This window comes from Mustela putorius, unplaced genomic scaffold (genome assembly GCF_011764305.1).
Source record: "Mustela putorius furo isolate JIRA1106 unplaced genomic scaffold, ASM1176430v1.1 tig00537350_pilon_pilon_pilon, whole genome shotgun sequence".
In the NCBI taxonomy this organism is placed as follows: domain Eukaryota; kingdom Metazoa; phylum Chordata; class Mammalia; order Carnivora; family Mustelidae; genus Mustela; species Mustela putorius.
In genome coordinates this window covers 14,955,682-14,978,698 of record NW_025422471.1, presented here as the reverse complement: position 1 = coordinate 14,978,698, position 23,017 = coordinate 14,955,682, and the positions used below count along the sequence as shown (strand labels likewise).

The window sequence follows — 23,017 nt, the reverse complement described above, 5'->3', positions numbered from 1 at the left end:
AAAAAAAAAGGATCTCAATGGCTAGTGGGAAACATCAAGCTGATCCTTTATCTTGCCATCCAACTTTGTCAGTTCTTGGGAAAATAGTACTTCAGATTATTTTTCACACGAATAGACTCGTGTCTTGTGTTTGGACATTTAATTAGGCCTAAAGGGGACAAAAGGGGGAAAGGTTTTAACACCATTTTGCTACATAAAATACTCATGAATATTTCCACCATATTAGGTAATTTGCTATCAAATATACTTGCGATTCCAAGTGGCTTGGCCGCAGGACTGCAGAACGCAACCATCAGTCACTGTTAGCTCTGTGCAAGACGCATTGTGCCCTGCCCGCTCTAAAGCAATCAAATGAGTCTGCGAATGTTCTTCAAAGAATACACGTAGAATGTTACTTCGTTAAACATCTCCTTGGCATTCATTCTATTTTCCACTTTGAATTGCTGCATTTAGTTTTGTAATGACCTTCTAAAGCAAGGAGGTTTTATTAACTCTTTGATCTTCTAGCTTTGGGATGAAAACAAAGAAAATATAAATGAGCACTTTGTACACTGTCTTATATAGGAGAGCAGAAGAAAAAAAGGAAATATGTTTTCATCAAACAGATTGGTTTGTGTGGAGACTTCCAGCCCTTCCTGTTCTTTCCTCCCTTTAAGCAAAATGCTTATCAATGTTGTACATGTGTTTGTTTTAATGTTGTCTGTGTAACTAGGTCTTTGTTTCTCTTCTCTCCAGCTCCTACAGCTGAGGCTAGCGTCAGATATCTCTTTGTGGATTTTTTCTTTTTTAAGACATTCTCCATCCTTGGTTTCCTCTAACCCTAAGTGCAATTCTTGGGAAATCTGCCATCCTATTTGTGGGACGCTGGCAGCCCTGTTCTGTTTCCAACTGTTCCTTTGTGTGTGTCCATGTGAGTGGGGAAGGGGAGGGGATCCCCGGTCAGGTAGTTGCCTAATACTGCAGTGTAGAAAACACTGGGAACTCTTACATCTGAATACCAGTTCTGTACTTCATCGTGACGGTGTTTATATATTCTGGAACAGAATCTCAAATTCTAGTTATCTTGCTCCTGAAGCCCTAAACTCATAGCATTATTAATATATAGATGAGACACTGACTTTCACTCTATTTTTATTTTTTATCACCTCTTAGTGTGCTTCCTTTTACATACTCATTTGATTCTATCTTTTCAGGCTTTAACACAACTTTGGAAGCAAAATTTTAGGTACAATATTATAAAATACCAGCATTTTATGATAAATATTAAATCCAAAGCATGAAAATAGTTATCAATCAGAACAAACCTTTTCTTTTCCCAATATTGTAACCAGCTATTTGTTATATCATACACACTTTTTCTTGAAATTTGAAACTCTTATTTGTTATTAAATTGAAAGCATCCTGAGCTAAGAGCCTGGGGACTGTCTGGACTTCCTCAATCTAGACTCCAGAATAACAGGTGATCTAGCTGTATTGCTGATAATGTTATCTGGTCCTGTTGTAATGCCTTAGGTTTATTGGAAATGGAAATCCATGTTTTATTGCAAAATGGATTCATTTCATTTTGGCTAGGTTTTTCTTTTACCAGAATCATTTAACACTAAGCATTCATTATGGTAGGGATGTGCTGAAAGTGTTAACCTATATAATTCACCAGCCTAACTTCAGAGGTGGAAAAAAAAAATGAGTGACAGTTTACCTAGGTTCCCTGCCCACAGAAAGCAGTCCCACCATTAGAACCATCACCTTTTCATTTAATTTCTGCTTTAATTTGCTTTTCTGGCTCAAAGAGTAGAAGTTTCCTTCTATCAACTATTGCAATGGGAGACATTCAGCTTTCTGTCTTTGACGTTTTCTCAGTTGACAGTCTCATCAGTCAAGGAAGTGGCAACGAGCGTGGTGAACCCCTTTTCACATCCTCACTTGTTGCCTTTCCCCCATTTTTTTCCCACTTGTTGCCTTTCAACTGTTTTTTACGTCTGAGAACATTCCTTCTTCATCTTAACAATTCCTTATGTTGTTGTTATGTTTGTCTAGTCATACTTTAAATTATAACTTCCCTATGATGAAACCTTTCTTATGTTCTAGAATGTATTCTAAAAATATTTTCCACTGATATTAATAACTATAAATTGCTAAAAACTCAGACTATATCTTTTAGGAAATTTGAAATTATAGGTAAACAACTTACTTTGAAAGGGTGTCAGTCTGGCAGTTGTGATCAGATAATAATCTAATTTACATACGCATGAAGAATATTTCTATATATTTTACAGAAATACCTTTTTATAACAAAATAAATAAAAGAGCAGTCAGTATTTAGATATATGCAGTGCTTTGACCTTAGATAAAAAGTGAGATGACAGGCAAAAAGAATAACTTAGAACAATTATTAAATGAAAATTTGATAAACATATACACGAAGAACTGCTAAAATTTGAGATCTTGAAATACTGATTGTTTTAAATGGTCCCCCCAAAACTGGAAAAGATAGAGAGGAAAAAAATCAAGTTACTTACAAAATTCTTTTCTATGTTTACCTTTTGGTGGCCCATTTAAAAAAATAGTTTAAACACCATATAGCATTCAATGGCCAATAGCATTTTAAACCTATTGATAATATTTTATACTTCTTTCAAAAATCTCAAAATATGCAATCATAGAATAATATTGTGGCGGGTGTACATAGGGTGTTTCATTAAACTGAAGAGGAAAATGCTTTGTAGTGGACAACTATTTATTTAGATTTTTTTCAGTCCTGTTATTAGATCAAAGAGTAAGTTTGTTTTTCTATTGAAAAGTGATGGGAGAAAAAGAATGTAAGGATCAAGGGTTCTTGTGAAAAGTTCTGATTGCCTTGATGCTTTAGAGAAAAAATCCTAAGGAGCTCTTGGTTAAAAATGGTGAATTAATTATAGTACTCATCTCTTCTCCTTGAACAACCTCTGCCAAAATGATAGCAAAAGAAAAACAAAGGTATTTGCCTCCAAGGGAAAAAAAAAATGAGAAAGAAAAAAACATTGGACATGGGATTTCAGCAACTTGTAGAAAACAAGCATATAGAGAAGAACAAGCAGATCAGAGGGACACAGCTAGAAGGTATGCCAAAAAGTCCTGAGAGGCTGAATATAGAATCAAGAGTGAAGTACAGGCCTGAAAATCAAAGGAGTGATAGAAAATGTGAATATAAACAAGATGAAACCTCCCCACCCCAACCTACACACACACACACACACACACACACACACACACTATATATATATATATATATATATCTCCAATACACACATGCAACACACACGTTACCCTTTACCCTCTCTCCCCAAGGAAAGAGGAGGTTATTTTCCAAAGAAAATGAACTATACTGGCCTTAGTTTTAAGATTTCAGACATAGCAGCAGCTAAGGCTAAGACACGGGACTAAAATAAGTGAAAGTTTAATACTAATTATAAAATCTTCATCTCTTTTTCTGGCTCTGCTCTCAAAAGGCTGACATCCAGGAACATGCTTTTCTAGGTAGGAGACTTCAAGATACCTCTCTAAAAAAACTGAATTGTCCCCAAGAAAAGACCCATACAAACTGAAATTTGAGGTTCTCTTAGGAAAATGCTGGCTTATTAGTCAATTCCCCTAAACTGAATTTTCCCATCAGTAAGCTCTGATACATGCAGATCTTTCACTCAGCCTTCTAAAGTCCCATTCTTTTTTTTTTTTTAAGATTTTATTTACTTATTTGACAGACAGAGATCACAAGTAGGCAGAGAGGCAGTCAGAGAGAGAGAGAGAGAGAGAGGGGAAGGGAAGCAGGCTCCCTGTTTAGCAGAGAGCCTGATGCAGGGCTCCATCCCAGGACAGATCATGACCTGAGCTGAAGGCAGAGGCATTAGGTTTTAACCCACTGAGCCATCCAGGCGCCTCCTAAAGTCCCATTCTTAAAACGAGTAATTAAGAATTACCTGACACAGAAGAAAGTCTTTAACATAAACGATAAAGACAAAAAAAATCTAAACTCAGAAGGAAAGATAGTTACCCAAATAGAAAAAAAATACAAAATTATCTATAGTGCTAGATCTTCATATATATGAGAAAATGCTGTATCCAAAAAACAAGACCAGAATATTGTTTAAGAAGGAATAAAATAAACTTGGAATATGAAAAATGTATTTATAGTCTTAATTAAAAATTCAACAGAAAGGTGAAAAGATAAATCATCTACAAAGTACACCTAAAGGATTAGAAAACAAGAAAGAAAAGAGATGAACTAAGAATTACCATCTATCAATATAATGACTATACAAAGAAAATACATTGCTCCTGTAATCACGTTCATGAGTTAATGGTAAATATCCCGTGTGGCTGCGGTTAATTGTCTTGTGAATTCTGCAATGGAAGAAAATGCCACAATGTATAGGAAAGGTCCTTCAAAGAGGCCAAGCTCACTATATGCCAAAGTTGGTATGGTCCAGACTCGAGTAAGACAATATCCCCTGACTTCAAGGACTCAGACTGACCCAGGTCACTCCTTGTACTGAGCATTCCAGGGATGGTAGCCAATTAATCAAAGAGACCATTACAGGGACTGAGTCAACTTTGGGATCTTGGAGTCACCCAGGATCATTAATAATACTCAAAATGCTAGGGCTTCACTGATTTACCATTTACTCCTTGATTCTTCAAACATTTAGTTACTATCATCCCTTGCTCTCCCCTGTACTCTTAGACACTTAGTCTTTAATACACAAAATAACAAATAAATATAGTTAATTGTCCTTAGAACTGTTTTTGGTCCTTCTATACTCTCACCACAGTGTTATAGCCAGCTCACACCCTCCCACCTCTGTCAGGAAAATGTCACATTGTAAGTCTGTCTCATACAGCACTGCCTATATAGTGCTGGTTGATTTTAGTATGTCCATCTCAGAAATATTTGATATTAATTTGAATATATGTGTTGGCATATATGCTGTTGACCAAATAGTTTTCTTGTGCACACAACAGCATTAATTTCCTTTTCCTCTTTGAAATTAGCCATGCCCAGTGAATTTGAGCAACAGTGAGTAAAAATTACCATAGCTTTATCCCTCTGCCATGGTGACTGGAAATGTTTCAACAGCTTTAATCTTAGAGTGAAGTAAGGATGATACAGATCAAAATTCCAAGTAAACCCATGGATAAGTAGAATGGGAAAGAAATAATCTTTAGTTTATAAAATCTCTGAGATTGGGGGCTTATGTATATAACAGCAAAACCCAACCTTTCATGATTGATACAAATATAAATATATAACATACTCAGTTTTTTTCTCATTGCAAATAAGCCAATATATATGATGGGTATTACTCTAAGCTATAAGTCAGTGAGCATTCATATGCCATTCTGTGTTTTTCCTTAATGGTACTTCTGTTTGTTTAGTTCTGCCATTAATTTAGTTCAGGAGACTAATTTTGACCAATACTGATGACCAAATATTACAAATGGTTGTTCTAGAGGTTTCACCTAAACTGTCAGGCTAGATGTTAAACAGTAAACCTGCAAAGAAACTGAGGAAATAGAGGCTGATGGTCAAGAGGTAATTAAAAAGTAGTGGAAGACATCTGACATTATGAAGTGCAACCATCATTGCCGCTGGCCGATGTTACTAATAGTATGAAAAGCAGCTGGAAGATACCATGATCAAACACATAACATAATTCAGGTGTCTTGAAGATTGAGCGTATTAGTTATCTCTTGCTGCGTAACAAATCTCCCCACACTTAGAAGATTTTAGAAGTGATTTAAATGGTGGTTAGGGGTTGGGGTTTTTCAGGTCTCAAGAGTTCCTTGGCATGAGGGTCTCATCATCTGGCTTCTTGAGTGACCTCATAACATAACAGCTAACTTCTCCCAGAGCAAGTAATACAAGCGAATAGAAGCTGAATGTTGTTTATGACCTATACTTATAAGATATACTCTATAATTTCCACAATATCCAGTTTGCTACACAAGTCAACCCCATTCAGTATGGGCGGGATTAAGAGAAGGGTGTAAATACTGGAAGACAAATATCATTGAAGGCCATCTTGGGGGCTTGGATATATAGTGGAGGAAACCTTGTTCAAGAGTAACACAGGGATTACATCTTTGCAAAGGGTTTCTGCTATGAAGGCTTACTGTTTGTTGATTCAGTGTTCCTGTTACAGAAACACACTCTATCCCATGTCATCTGCATCCACCCAATGGGATAGATATAATGAATAAACATATTTCAATAACATAAAAAATGATTGACTGATGGGCACCTGGGTGGCTCAGTAGGTTAAGCCGCTGCCTTCGGCTCAGGTCATGATCTCAGGGTCCTGGGATTGAGTCCCGCATTGGGCTCTCTGCTCAGCAGGGAGCCTGCTTCTTCCTCTCTCTCTCTGCCTGCCTCTCTGCCTACTTGTGATCTCTCTCTGTCAAATAAATAAATAAAATCTTAAAAAAAAATGATTGAGACTTCTCATGAGCTACTGGCTTAAAACAATATTCTACTCTAATATTCCACAGTGTTTTATTATTATTTTTATAAAATTGTCAATAATTAAAAAGACTGACTTTTGGTATCTCAATTAAGTCTTTCTTTGTTAAGTATACTATTTTTCTATCATGTACATATAAAGATATGTTAACCAAGAAAAGTTAAATTATAATTTTTCTAAAAGTAAAAATCTGAAAAATACAAAGAACAACAATTTACATCATATAGCACTTTGTCAGCTACAACTGTACTTTTGGAATTATTGTTGTTTATTCTGCAATGATTGATAATCATCATCTTGATTTCCCTCCTTTTCTCATGTCTTTAAAATTGGAACTATTTCCTGAATTTCATTATAATGCCAAATTCATTATATACTTTAAAAATTCTCTTTTGAAGTTCTTATTATTCCATAAAAAGACAAATACAATGAAAGATTGCATTTATAAATGTTTAGTGAAGACATTAGTTCTACACTTGTTTGAAATTAAATCAACATTTAAAAACTCATGTTGATTTCCTTTTTATATAAAAAGCAGCAAAAAACATCTAGCATGATGGTGACAAGACCATAACCATCCAAATGGCACCTACATTGCTTTCTCCTCTTCAAACAAAAATGTATTCTATTGGCTTTCCTAATTTACTTATGGGTCTCATTTCAAAAGTTCTTTTATAGTTTGGTTTGTTTGTAATCTGGAATGTATTTCCCACAGAAATAATATGAAATATAGTAACGAGGCAACCAAATTAGTCCTTGGAAGCCCTCTTAACCAGAGTATTCCTCAATTTGGTATTTTCCAATTACAGAATCTAGACTTCTTGTGTGGGAAAGCCCAAAGATGGGGGCTTATTGGAAGGACATGCTACAGCTTCTTGTGGTTTAGAGGTTAGAGAAAAAAAAAATTAGTGTTCTTATGCTTCTTTCTTTTGTCTTCTTCCTGGTAACCTACATATATCTACTTTTTCTTCTATTATTCTTTTCTCTACTTCTACCTAGAGTTTATCAGCTTCCTTGGTTCACAATAGACATAGAATTTACTACTTAAATAACAACAACAACAACAACAACAATCACCCCTCTTGAGCACTACTGCAAATTAGATGCTGGTTCAAGCACTCTGTGTGTATTATCTTACATCAACTCAGGTGGAAGGCATTATTATTATTTTCATTTTACAGCTGACATAACTGAGTATGAATATAGAAGGTGAGTAACCTGCTTAGAATCACACAGCAGGTGAGGGGATAAGAATTTAAACTTAAATAATTTGATTGTGGGTTGCATCTCTTGTTAACCATGAGGAGATAGACAGATAGGTAGACGCACACACAATTTTATCTCTACCAAAATTGAAAACCGATGGAAATAAAACAACACTTACCTTATTATTTTTTTTTAATTCAGCAGCAGTGGGTAAAGCGAAGTTTCAGAAATCAGCATTTACTTGTACATGTCATCTCCATGTCAAGAAAAAAGACCTGGTTTTTTTTGGAAGTGAGGCAGCAGCACTGAGTAGACAAAGAAAAAAAAATACATATATTCTGACAGTGGATTTTGGCTTGGATATGGAAAGCACAGCAATTTGTTGGAGCAATCCAAAGGGAGTGACCTTTCCATCTCCATTCATCATGGGACCATCTGGACCCCACAAACTTTACCAAAAAAATAGGCCTCAATGGTCATTGGAAAGCATGATAAGGAGGCTTTGGGATTCTTTTTTTTTTTTTTAAGATTTTTATTTATTTGACAGACAGAGATTACAAGTAGGCAGAGGAGATAGGCAGAGAAGAGGAAGCAGGCTCCCCACTGAGCAGAGAGCCTGATGTGGGGCCCAATCCCAGGACCCTGGGACCATGACCTGAGCCGAAGGCAGAAGCTTTAACACACTGAGCCACCCAGGAGCCCCAGACTTTGGGATTCTGAGTTTGCCAAGCTGTATCCTGTGTATCCTGTGTCAGGATACACTTAGGTTGGCAGTATGAGGAGCAAAGAAGAGGCTCGGAAGACAGAAAAACACCAAGTAGCAGCACATATTTGCTTCTGCTCTTTCAAAAAATAAACAAAATATATAAAATAAAATTTGTTGGTGTAAAATTTAATATAAAATTAACTCTGAAAAGTCCCAAGTTTATTTAATGCTAATGTATTACTTTATTTTTTAAATCCAAACTGATATCTGGCAACAGGATCAAAACATCACAGACACCTCTTGAGCAAGGCATGAGTGGCTGTGAGACTAAGCTGTTCTCAGTCCCAGAAATCAGAAATCCTTTTCCATTGTGCATTTTTATATCCTTGCCAGGAAAAACAGATACATTTCCCAACTAAGAACGGAACAAGGTCACCTTGGCCCAGGTCATCAGGAACTATAACAGTAACAGACGTTTGCCTACAGGAAGATGACAATATTGTTATTAAAAATTTCTAAGATTTCTTTCTTTTTAGAACTTATGTATTTATTTTTAGAGAGTGAGTATGTGAGTGGGGTAAGGGGCAGAAGGAGGAGACTCTCAAGCAGACTCCCTGTTGATCATGACCCTAAGATCATGACCTGAGCCAAAATCAAGAGTTGGACAGTTGCTTAATTGACTGAACCACGCAGGGGCTCCTCTATCATTTCTTTAAAAAGAAAAGTCACAATAACATGTGAAGATTTAATTCATGTACAAATATGAGATGTCAACTTAGTTTACTAGTGCCAGCTAAGTAGTTTTGTTTAAAAAAAAAAAAAAGAAAAAGAACAAACAAATGAGTGAATAATCAGTGCAACGGTCAAGTAGGCAATAGACTTTTTTTAGCTAAAAGAAAAGCAGAAGTTGCAACTGGAAATAAAATCCAGACGGTAGCTTGCTGGGGCACAAAGAGGGACTTTGTAAGTCTTCACCAAAAGAGATGCTGAGGTGGCTGGCCATTGCAGGGGAAACTAAACATCCATGATGAATGCAAAAATGTTCATATATACAAACACTGTAATGAGAGCCTGGAATCTGGAAATTCACTGTTGAGGTTGGGACCTTGAGAAAATCAGTTTTCTTCTTTGCAGTCTTGGTTTCCTCTATAAAATCAGGGAGATGGAAAAAAAAAAATCAACATTCTCCAAAGAGCATGCTTTGAAATAGCAGCTCTTCGGAATACAAATGAACACAATTAAAAAAAAAAAAAAAAAAAAGCCAGAGTTACAGTCACATTATGTATTAGTTAGGGCTTTTTTTTTTTTTTTTATTTCTATTTCTTTTATTTAACCTCTAAAAAAAAAGACAAGATATTATATCAGATTTTTTGGTGAAAATTAGATGAAATAACAAATGTTAGTTAGGGCTTTTTAAGTTGCAAGTGGCAAAATAACTGACTCAAGCTGCATTGACCAAAAAATGGGATTTTTCCTCTCAATGGCTAAAAAGTTCAGGAACAGGGCTGGACTTTGGAATGGCTGAGTCTTTGGCTTAAATTATATCATTAGAAGCTGTGTCACGGGCTGAATGGTCCTCCAAAGATCTCCATGCCCTAATCACTGGAAATTGTGACTATTTTACCTTACATGGCAAAAGAAATTTTGCAGATGTGATTAAGGTTTGAGATGGGGAGATTATCCTGGACCCAATCTTATCACACAGGTCCCTAAATGTGGCAAGAGAGAAAGGTGACGTGGGAAGGATCAACATACTGTTGTTGGCTTTGACAATGGAGAAAGGGGACCACAGCCAACACCTATGGAGGCCTCTGGAACTTGAAAACAGCCCCTTGACTCAACAGCAGAAGAATATGAAGGCTAAACAGGGGAAGAGAACCAGTACATTCTGGCATCTCAGTTCAGTGCTCTTATTGGGCAACTCGAAACTGACAGAGAGAATCTTCACTGGTAGGGGAAGAAATGAATAAGGGGAGACGATGTTAGAAGAACAAATGGGAAGAGAAGAAAAGAAGCAAGTGTGATGGAATACAGGTTGTAGCTTTTATCACTAATAAAACCTAAATGTTTATTCTGGTAAGTCTTATATTTGCAGCATTCCACATAGCTTTCCAAGTTGTTTCCCATTGCATTTGATTCTTAAAACACCTTGGAAAATAGGTAATGCAGTATTTCTTTTCATCTCCCACACATGAGGAACTTAATATGCAAAGAAAGTCTAGAGCCAGAGAATGAGTGCTGTAATGGACCAAGGACGGATCTTGCCTAAAAATTCAGTTTCCCATCCTTGCAAAGTCATTAGGAATGAATTGCAAGAAACCACTGAGCTTCTGTTTTCACAATTATCAAATGGAACACATGATATCTGCCTTATAGAGACATGAGGATCAACTGAGATGAGATATACACACACTTAGGATACAGCAGAGCAGAGACAACCAACATCCATAAACTCTCTTTACCTTCTTCTCCACTTAGAACTCATATTCAGGTTATCTGACTCCAGGATGATAGTTATAAACCACGTGGCTGTCATGGTCATTTACACATTTATACATTTTTCGTATCTATGTAAGCTTTGGTTTAACGAGAATTCAAGAGAGTTACTTCGTAGAAATGAAGTTCCTTACTTTTTTTCAAAAAAAATCCTTCCAATTATGTCATTACAGTTTGGGAATACTTCTTTATTGCCAATATTGCTTCCTGAAGATGTACTAAGAGGGCTTATAGTTTCGTAGTTTTCAGGGAACAGATAAAAAACAATGCATTACTTTTGTGTTAAACAACAGTACTAACAGAATAAGAATTGTTTCAGATTTTATAGCTGATATTTTACTGTGCATCACATGCAAATCTACGTATGTGTTTAGAGCAGAAAGATTGGGAACAGGCATATAATCAAAGAAATTATTATAATTTATAATAATTATTATAATCACAATATTATAATACATAATTTAAACTTTTTTGCAAAATCAACAAGTTTAATAATTATCTTGGTGTATATATAAGTTTATATGTGTATATATAAGTTGATCTGGTATTTTAGTGTCTTAAACAGTGGTTGTTTATGGAGATGTATTCTGGTAGCAAATTCTATTCTAAAAATAGAATTTTTAAATTGATGCTAACACTGTATCTTCATATTGAGAATAAATGCAACAGGAATATTTTCTCATATTCTTAATATTGTAGTGCTGCTGACATCATTATCCGCTGGTCATGTTAATCTCAACATGCACCATGTATTTGTATGATTTGTATAATGTGCACAAAGTGTTCAAAGATGTGACTATGTACAGCTTTGTTTGGGTACTTATTATCAGATTACTGTAATGTGCATCTGCTTTAAAGAATCTGACCTGAAAACAATACAAACCTTTTTTACAATATTGTATGACACACTGTGCTGGATGTGGCTATAGAGAATTCTTTCTGCATTTCTGGGTCTATGTAAAAACCCACTTGCAGCTAACCAATAGAGAAAAAAAAATTGTAAACAGCTGGCTTATATAGATTTTTCTAAAGGCTTATGTTCTGATCCATATGTGTGGAATTTGTACTAGGTCTGGGGAAGAAAAAATGGAAGTTACTACAGCTATGAGTCAAGAAATTAATTCCAGGGAAAAGAAATAATATTTCCTTTCTTTAAAGCAACAAAATGTGTTCTTGGTATGGATGCATTTCTTGATTTTGTGTTATTGGCTATGAAATATACTTGCCCAGAAGAGCAATAGCATCTCATATGAAATTGTTAACCTATTTCATAAGTCTAATATGGGAATATCCCCACTCATAATGTTTAGTTTATAAACTGACCTCAGTGGAACTCATCAAGACAGTAAAGAAACTTGGTTTTACAGACTTGCAGAAATTCTTTGTGTATGTGCATGTATTTAGTTCATATAGTTTAATGTCCATGAAAATTGGATAGTAAAGTCAGAAGCCCTGTTTTTTTCGGAGAATAAGAAAAGCTCAGGACATAGTTTTACATAAAATAAAACTCCTAAGAAAGAATCTTGTTAACAAATTCAGTCCTTTCATGGTTAAAATTAGTGTCACAAAATATATTTACTTGGGTTTTATCCTTATTCCTTAAATCCATATCAGAATGCAGCTCTATCACATCATTATGTTAAGCCACCATTTATAGGTGTAGGCGAGCAGTCTCTATTCCTTTTCCTGGTCAAAATTTCCCAAAGGCTTTTTTTAATTTTTTATAAACAGTGCAATATCATATTTAAAAATATATGGTTTGGGGGCACCTGGGTGGCTCAGTGGGTTAAGCTTCTGCCTTCAGCTCAGGTCATGATCTCAGGGTCCTGGGATCGAGCCCCGCATCAGGCTCTCTGCTCAGCAGGGAGCCTGTTTCCCCTCTCTCTCTGCCTGCTTGTGATCTCTCTCTCTGTGTAAAATAAATAAATAAAATCTTAAAAAAATAAAACAAAATATGGGGCGCCTGGATGGCTCAGTGGTTTAAGCCTCTGCCTTTGGCCCAGGTCATGATCTCAGGGTCCTGGGATCGAGTCCCGCATCGGGACTCTCTGCTCAGCGGGGAGCTGCTTCCTCCTCTCTCTCTGCCTGCCTCTCTGCCTACTTGTGATCTCTGTCAAATAAATAAATAAAATCTTAAAAAAAATAAAACAAAATAAAAATAAAAATATATGCCTTTATACAAGAATTGCCTTCAAGATATGTTTCCTATTAGTTCCTTCTGTTGTTAGGAGATGATATGGATTTAAAGCTTTTGCCAATTTAACTTTAATTGAAAGCCCAACCACAGTGTTCTTGTATTTAATAAACTGCTAATGAAGATTCTGTACAAACTTTACAGCTATCCTAAACAAAAAAAAGAACCTTTGCAAAAATGCACTTATTTTTATAATATTATGATTATATGGTATAAACCACAACTCAGGGTCTAAAAATATATACACCCATTTTTTTTTTTTTTAGTAAACAAGACCTAATTTAATGATTAATTCTGCATTATATCAAGCAGTGCTAAACTGCCAAAAGATAACTTTTCATAACTTCTATAACTCTTTATTCCTTTTTTTAATGTTGGCTCATAATTTTATTTTTTTTATTTTTTATAAACATATATTTTTATCCCAGGGGTACAGGTCTGTGAATCGCCAGGTTTACACACTTTACAGCACTCACCATAGCACATACCCTCCCCAATGTCCATAACCCCACCCCCCTTCTCCCAGCCCCCCTCTCCCCAGGAACCCTCAGTTTGTTTTGTGAGATTAAGAGTCACTTATGGTTTGTTTCCCTCCCAATCCCATCTTGTTTCATTGATTCTTCTCCTACCCACTTAAGCCCCCATGTTGCATCACCACTTCCTCATATCAGGGAGATCATATGATAGTACTCTTTCTCCGCTTGACTTATTTCGCTAAGCATGATACCCTCTAGTTCCATCCACGTCGTCGCAAATGGCAAGATTTCATCTCTTTTGATAGCTGCATAGTATTCCATTGTGTATATATACCACATCTTCTTTATCCATTCATTTGTTGATGGACATCTAGGTTCTTTCCATAGTTTGGCTATTGTAGACATTGCTGCTATAAACATCCAGGTGCACGTGCCCCTTCGGATCACTATGTTTGTATCTTTAGGGTAAATACCCAGTAGTGCAATTCCTGGGTCATAGGGTAGTTCTATTTTCAACATTTTGAGGAACCTCCATGCTGTTTTCCAGAGTGGTTGCACCAGCTTGCATTCCCACCAACAGTGTAGGAGGGTTCCCCTTTCTCCGCATCCTCGCCAGCATCTGTCATTTCCTGACTTGTTTATTTTAGCCATTCTGACTGGTGTGAGGTGATATCTCATTGTGGTTTTGATTTGTATTTCGCTGATGCCGAGTGATATGGAGCACTTTTTCATGTGTCTGTTGGCCATCTGGATGTCTTCTTTGCAGAAATGTCTGTTCATGTCTTCTGCCCATTTCTTGATTGGATCATTTGTTCTTTGGGTGTTGAGCTTGCTAAGTTCTTTATGGATTTTGGACACTAGCCCTTTATCTGATATGTCGTTTGCAAAAATCTTCTCCCATTCTGTCAGCTGTCTTTTGGTTTTGTTAACTGTGTCCTTTGCTGTGCAAAAGCTTTTGATCTTGATAAAAGCCCAATAGTTCATTTTTGCCCTCGCTTCCCTTGCCTTTGGTGATGTTCCTAGGAAGATGCTGCTACGGCTGAGGTTGAAGAGGTTGCTGCCTGTGTTCTCCTCAAGGATTTTGATGGATTCCTTTCTCACATTGAGATCCTTCATCCATTTTGAGTCTATTTTCATGTGTGGTGTAAGGAAACGGTCCAATTTCACTTTTCTGCATGTGGCTGTCCAGTCTTCCCAACACCATTTATTGAAGAGGCTGTCCTTTTTCCATTGGAAATTCTTTCCTGCTTTGTCGAAGATGAGTTGACCATAGAGTTGAGGGTCCATTTCTGGGCTCTCTATTCTGTTCCATTGATCTGTGTGTCTGTTTTTGTGCCAGTACCATGCTGTCTTGATGATGACAGCTTTGTAATAGAGCTTGAAGTCCGGAATTGTGATGCCACCCACTTTGGCTTTCTTTTTCAATAATCCTTTGGCTATTTGAGGTCTTTTCTGGTTCCATATAAATTTTAGGATTATTTGTCCATTTCTTTGAAAAATAATGATGGGACTTTGATAGGAATTGCATTAAGTGTGTAGATTGCTTTAGGTAGCATAGACGTTTTCACAGTATTTGTTCTTCCAATCCAGGAGCATGGAACATTTTTCCATTTCTTTGTGTCTTCCTCAATTTCTTTCATGAATACTTTATAGTTTTCTGAGTATAGATCCTTTGCCTCTTTGGTTAGGTTTATTCCTAGGTATCTTATGGTTTGGGGTGCAATTGTAAATGGGATTGATTCCTTAATTTCTCTTTCTTCTGTCTTGTTGGTGTAAAGGAATGCAACTGATTTCTGTGCATTGATTTTATATCCTGACACTTTATTGAATTCCTGTACAAGTTCTAGCAGTTTTGGAGTGGAGTCTTTTGGGTTTTCCACATATAGTATCATATCATCTGCAAAGAGTGATAGTTTGACTTCTTCTTTGCCGATTTGGATGCCTTTAATTTCCTTTTGTTGTCTGATTGCTGAGGCTAGGACTTCTAGTACTATGTTGAATAGCAGTGGTGATAATGGACATCCCTGCCATATTCCTGACCTTAGCAGAAAGCTTTCAGTTTTTCTCCATTGAGAATGATATTTGCGGTGGGTTTTTCATAGATGGCTTTGATGATATTGATATACATGCCCTCCATCCCTACACTTTGAAGAGTTTTGATCAGGAAGGGATGCTGTACTTTGTCAAATGCTTTTTCAGCATCTATTGAGAGTATCATATGGTTCTTATTCTTTCTTTTATTAATGTGTTGTATCACATTGATTGATTGGTTCAAGGTTGTTGAACCAACCTTGCAGCCCTGGAATAAATCCCACTTGGTCGTGGTGAATAATGCTTTTAATGTACTGTTGAATCCTATTGGCCTGTATTTTGGTGAGAATTTTCGCATCTGTGTTCATCAAGGATAATTGGCCTATAGTTCTCTTTTTTGATGGGATCCTTGTCTGGTTTTGGGATTCAAGGTGATGCTGGCCTCATAAAATGAGTTTGGAAGTTTTCCTTCCATTTCTATTTTTTGGAACAGTTTCAGGAGAATAGGAATTAGTTCTTCTTTAAATGTTTGGTAGAATTCCCCCGGGACGCCGTCTGGCCCTGGGCTTTTGTTTGTTTGGAGATTTTTGATGACTGTTTCAATCTCCTTACTGGTTATGGGTCTTTTCAGGCTTTCTATTTCTTCCTGGTTCAGTTGTGGTAGTTTATATGTCTCTAGGAATGCATCCATTTCTTCCAGATTGTCAACTTTGTTGGCGTAGAGTTGCTCATAGTATGTTCATATAGTTGTCTTTATTTCTTTGGTGTTAGTTGTGATCTCTCCTCTTTCATTCATGATTTTATTTATTTGGGTCCTTTCTCTTTTCATATTGATAAGTCTGGCCAGGTATTTATCAATCTTATTAATTCACGGAACCACCTCCTAGTTTCGTTGATTAGTTCTATTGGTTTTCTTTGGTTTCTATTTCATTAATTTCTGCTCTGATCTTTATGATTTCTCTTCTCCTGCTGGGTTTAGGGTTTCTTTCTTGTTCTTTCTCCAGCTCCTTTAGGTGTAGGGTTAGGTTGTGTACCTGAGACCTTTCTTGTTTCTTGAGAAAGGCTTGTACCGCTATATATTTTTCTCTCAGGACTGCCTTTGTTGTGTCCCAAAGATTTTGAACCGTTGTGTTTTCATTATCATTTGTTTCCATGAATTTTTTCAATTCTTCTTTAATTTCCTTGTTGACCCATTCATTCTTTAGAAGGATGCTGTTTAGTCTCCATGTATTTGGGTTCTTTCCAAACTTCCTCTTGTGATTTGAGTTCTAGCTTCAGAGCGTTGTGGTCTGAAAATTTGCAGGGAATGATCCCAATCTTTTGATACCGGTTGAGACCTGATTTAGGATCAAGGATGTGATCTATTCTGGAGAATGTTCCATGTGCACTAGAGAAGAATGTGTATTCTGTTGCTTTGGGATGAAATGTTCTGAATGTATCTGTGATGTCCATCTAGTCCAGTGTGTCATTTAAGGCCTTTATTTCCTTGTTGATCTTTTGCTTGGATGATCTGTCCATTTCAGTGAGGGGAGTGTTAAAGTCCCCTACTATTATTGTATTATTGTTGATGTGTTTCTTTGATTTTGTTATTAATTGATTTATATAGTTGGCTGCTCCCACGTTGGGAGCATAGATATTTAAAATTGTTAGATCTTCTTATTGGACAGATCCTTTGAGTATGAAATAGTGTCCTTCCTCATCTCTTATTATAGCCTTTGGCTTAAAATCTAATTGATCTGATATAAGGATTGCCACTCCTGCTTTCTTCTGATGTCCATTAGCATGGTAAATTCTTTTCCACACCCTCATTTTAAATCTGGAGGTGTCTTCAGGTTTAAAATGAGTTTCTTGTAGCCAACATATAGATGGATTTTGTTTTTTTTATCCATTCTGATACCCTGTGTCTTTTGTTTGGGGCATTTAGCCCATTATCATTCAGGGTAACTTTTGAGAGATATGAATTTATACCTCTGCATCATCGTTCTGGTGGAATTCCAGTGTCACCTCGTTCTTGCCAGTGGTACACTGGGACACATTGCTTAGGGGTATCTCAAAGACAGGCTGGCCACCAATGTCAAAGGAAAGCAGCTGCCCATCAAACTTCACCGTTCCCCAGTTCCAGCCCTTCACACAGTGGTCCTTCTCCATCAGCTCAAGGCGATAGTGAGTTTTGAAGAAGTCTGAGAGTTTCTCAAACTCCGATTCTCGGAAGCTGTCATACTTGTAGACATGGCCATTCTTCACAAGCAGTTTAAGTCCGTGGCCCAGGGCAACATGGCGCCAGATGCCTTCAGTCAACTAGCTGGCCCGGCTATTGTCCACTTTGCCATCTTACTATTCTTGAAAATGATATCCTGGCAGCTCAACCTCAGCTGGCCATCGTTCATGGAACCTCCTGATAGACGTCGTTGAACTCGTGTTTCCACCATACTGATCTGCCCCTGTTGGCCTCGATTGGGAGCTGGGCCCCAACTCCTGGGTGGGTGTGCAGACACTCAGCATGTTGGGAACCTGAATTTAAGAGGGGGCTCCTCAAGCTGCAGTCTCGCAACGGCCCAGGTGCGGGTAGTGGGTGCACTGTGGGACCTATAACTCTTTATTCTAATGACTGTTTTTATTCATTCCTTTACTCTTCCTTTGCATGGTAACCCTATTTGAAAAAAGTTGGAATACCAAAGAATAAAAATTAATGTGCTAACATTATGAATAATAGCAAAAAATAAAAGTCTAGGCCTCTAATTATTGGAGACTGGTTAAGTTATAGTATATTCATATAATGGACTAGCATGCAGCCATTTAAGGGATGGTGTCAAAGTACTGAAATGAGAAACTGGCTACTACATAACTGATAAGGTAAAAGCAGAATATATGGCATAACTTAACGGTCACAATATACCCAGATGTTAACAGGGATTATATTTGGAGAGTCAGATTGGTGATGATTTTTGTTCTTATTTATTTATTTATTTATCTTAAAGATTTTATTTTATTTTATTTGACAGAGAGAGAGATCACAAATAGGCAGAGAGGCAGGCTGAGAGAGGGGGAAGCAGGCTCCCTGCCAAGCAGAGAGCCCAATGCCGGGCTCAATCCCAGGACCCTGAGATCATGACCTGAGCCCAAGGCAGAGGCCTAACTCACTGAGCTATCCAAGCGCCCCTGATTTTTGTTTTTAAATTTTTCATTTTTCCTTTGTGCCTTTCTACATTTTTAAAGTTACCTGCATTGGCTAGTTCTTACATTTAGAATTAAAAGAAGGATATTAAGATATTCTCATTAAAGAGAAAAATATAAAATGATTGTAGAGGCCATAGCCAGTCTGCTTTGCCGACCAGCATGATGCCGCATTCAAGCTCATTTGCCCGCTTCTACCACCAGGCCCCTCTGGTGACAAGTAAGAGCAAAAAGACTGGCCAGGAGCCCTTATCGAAGACACTCCCAGGTTTGATTATGACTGCTCAAGCTAGTGGAAGAAGTTATTTGATTCTCATTATTTACTTTTTCCCCAAATGTTGGGCTTAAATATCTCCTTTTACTAGTAAACATATTCTGAGCATAACTGCGCTGTGACTATCAGGTGTATAATAGCGCTTTCACAGAACATATATAAAAACCACTCTTTTCATTTTAAAGTTATGCTTTGTAAAGTATTTTGCAAAGGCAAAAAGCATTTTTAACTTATTTTGCAAACTAAGAGGAAAAGATCGTTTCTGTTAACCTTTATCTTTACTCGATATTAAATCATCTGGCACATTTGTCATTTCCCCCACGTTTGGCATTTTCTGCACGTTGTTAATGCTGATTCTATCTGGTCATCTGCCAAAGAGAAATCAGGTGTCAACAGTCGCTTCTGTGTTCCAAAGTTCCTAAAAGAAATAAAGGCATACACTTTTGGTTAAAAAAAAATATGAAAAAGTGACAAATTCTTACAGCAAAATTTAAACATATTTAATTTAAGGATGCTGAAGTTACGGTATAATTTTGTTAATTATACAAGTTCTCCAGTATTATGTGGGCCAGAGAATAAAGATAGTCCAAAATTGAAATCTACTTCCTTCAAATATTAGGATTTTTTTTTTCCTCATTCAACTTTTGTTTTAATGGGTCTCAAAATTCTGTGAAAGATTTTTGGTCAAGCTGTTTCCATTAAAAAGTACTGACTTTAAAAGCTAATAACTTAACGCTGCCATACACACTCAGACACAAAAACAAATGGTCCACAATTCTCCTTTCCTTCTGAAGGTTTTATGACGCATGGTTATCATTAACCAGTCTTACTATTAAACTTACATGGCCAACTGACACAAACAGTTCTGAGACTGTCCTTCCACCACTGAGTAAGACTGGGGTGGCAGGTACTGGGGATAATATTCATTTAGCCTTCTGAACTTTCTGGGCAGACTTGGTGACCTTGCCAGCTCTAGCTGCCCTTTGTCCACTGCTTTGATGACACCCAGAGCAACTGTCTGTCTCATGTCATGAACAGCAAAACGGCCCAGAGGAGGATAGTCAGAGAACCCTCAACACACACAGGCTTCCCAGGAACCATATCAACAATGGCAGCATCATCAGATTTCAAGAACTTGGGACAATCTTCCAGCTTTTTTTCCAGAACAAAAATCTATCTTCTCCTTCAGCTCAGCAAACTTGCAAGCAATGTGAGCTATGTGACAACCCAGCACAGGTGCATATCCAGCACTGATTTGGCCTGGATGATTCAGGATAATCACCTGAGCTGTGAAGCCAGCTGCTTCCACTGGTGGGCCATTTTTGTTGTCAGCGGCCACACTGCCATGACGAACATCTTTGACAGGTATGTTCTTGACATTGAAGCCCACACTGTTCCCAGGAAGAGCTTCATGGTGCATTTCAACAGACTTTACTTCAGTTGTAACATTGACTGGAGCAAAGGTGACCACCACGTCAGATTTAAGAACACGAGTCTCCACTCATCCTATAGGGACAGAACCAATACCACCAATTTTGTAGATGTGCTCTGGAGAGGCAGAGGCAAGGGCTTGTCAGTTGGGTGAGTTGGTGCAGAATGCAATCCAGAGCTTCAGGCACTGTGGTTCCACGGGCATTCCCGTCTTTATGGGTGAATTTCCATCCCTTGAACCAAGGCATGTTAGCACTTGGCTCCAGCATGTTGTCACCATTCCAGTCAGAAACTAGGACAAATGCTGCTTCGTCAGTGTTGTACCCAATTTTCTTAATGTAGGTGCTGACATTCTTAATGATTTCCTCGTATCTCTTCTGGCTGTAGGGTGGCTCAATGGAATCCATTTTGCTGACACCAACAATTATTGTTTTACACCCTGTGTATCAGCCAGAAGGGCATGCTCACTGGTCTGCCTATTCTTGGAGACACCTGCTTCAAATTTACCAACACAGCAGCATCAATAAGGACAGTAGAGTCAGCCCGAGATGTGCCTGTCATCATGTTTTTGATAAAGTCTCTGTGTCCTGGGGCATCAATGACAGTCATGTAATAGTTGCTGGTCTTGAATTTCCACAGGGAGCTATCAATGGTGATACCACATTCATGTTCAGCTTTCAGTTTATCCAAGACCCAGGCATACTCAAAGGAGCCCTTCCCCATCTCAGCAGCCTCCTTCTCATATTTTTCGATAGTTCTTTTGTCTGTCGCAACACATTTGTAGATCAGATGACTGGTAGTGGTACACTTGCCCAAATCTATGTGTCCAATGACAATGATGTTGATGTGAGTCTTTTCCTTTCCCATTTTGGTTTAGGCTGAGTGGTGGTTTTCACAACACTTGTGTTCTGGCAGCAAAGCCTATTGTGGAAAAGGAATATTAGGATTTTATTAAATTATTGTAAGTAGAACGTTGGGAAGAATGACCCAAATTCCTTGCTTTCTTTCCTAACAAGTGCTTTTAGGAGACCATGAAATGGCAATCCCAAATAATAATCACCTGACAGAGAAATGATCTATGTAAATAGTTCTAATTAAATTGGTTTGAGTTACCCAACGATGGATATGGTGACATACTCTTCTTAGGGGACTATTATCCTAGGAGTCAAGAACCATGCCAGTTCCACCCTAAAACAATAGTGTGCCCTTGAACAAAACCAACATCCTCTCTGGGTTAAAGTTCCTTAGTCATACTTCACACAGTAATTTTGATCACATGTTTGAGTACATGTTTAATGGTAAAACTGATTATTTCTGCCTATGATGATGAAGGATTTGATTAGATAATCTGTCAGGTGCATTGTAGCCTGAAATCCATTTGATTTTATTTATGTGTGTATATGTTATATAGATAACATTTATAAATTTTAAAACATAAAGTTATGCGAGGAATAAGAGCTTACATATTGAACTGCCCTACTTTTCTATTTGCAGCCAATTACCACCCCAATCTAATGTTTCACTGTATATAAATTCATTTATTCTTTCATTCATTTCAAATATGTGATGATATAGCTATAAAATCAATGTTTGGTTATTTTGAATAACCCAAAATAGCAAATAATTTAAAAATCACTTCCACTTGACTTTGGAATCCATTACATGCATTGTTTTTCCAGAAAATTTACCTCATAATTATGTTGTGTGAAAGCGAAATGAGTTTCTATTCCAAATTCACACACTGAATTCTGACTGCCGGGTGATGAGGAGAAGCATCCCAGGGTTAACACTTGCCATGTTGCCATGGATAATTAGGATTGCCTGAGTGTGTCTTTTGGTATCAACTCTTAGGAGTCCAGGTCACCATCTATTGTTTCATATCTTTTTGGATCTTATCAGGACCTCACCTTTTCTTTTGCAAATGTAGATACTTTGTGTATTACTTTTGGAGACTTTGTTTCCCATACTCCCCCAGATTGTTCTCTTTCTTGCTTCTGTGAGTTACCTATCATGATTAAAAGTGAGAGATCCTTTAAAAAAGAAAATTCTTCCTAATGCCTGCTGTATTTACAAGACATTATCATACAACTTAATTCTTTTTTTTTTTAAGATTTTATTTATTTGACAGACCGATCACAAGTAGGCAGAGAGGCAGGCAGAGAGAGAGAGAAAGAAGCAAGCTCCCCACTGAGCAGAGAGCCCGACGCGGGTCTTAATCCTAGGACCCTGGATCATGACCTGAGCCAAAGGCAGAGGCTTTAACCCACTGAGCCACCCAGGCGCGCCCATACAAGTTAATTGTTTTTTAAAGATTTTATTTATTTATTTGACAGACAGAGATCATAATTAGGCAGAGAGGAAGGCAGAGAGAGAGAGAGAGGAGGAAGCAGGCTTCTCCCTAAGCAGAGAGCCCGACGCGGGTCTTAATCCTAGGACCCTGGATCATGACCTGAGCCGAAGGCAGAGGCTTTAACCCACTGAGCCACCCAGGCATGCCCATACAAGTTAATTCTTAATCTTACCTCTAAACCT

General features: G+C 37.4%; 2 pseudogenes; both read right to left on the bottom strand.

Moving 5' to 3' along the window:
• Window positions 1-17,568: 17,568 nt before the first annotated feature.
• LOC106006517 lies at window positions 17,569-19,385 on the bottom strand (annotated as a pseudogene).
• A 550-nt stretch (window positions 19,386-19,935) lies between these two features.
• Window positions 19,936-21,399, bottom strand: LOC101690276 (annotated as a pseudogene).
• Between the last annotated feature and the right edge of the window lie 1,618 nt (window positions 21,400-23,017).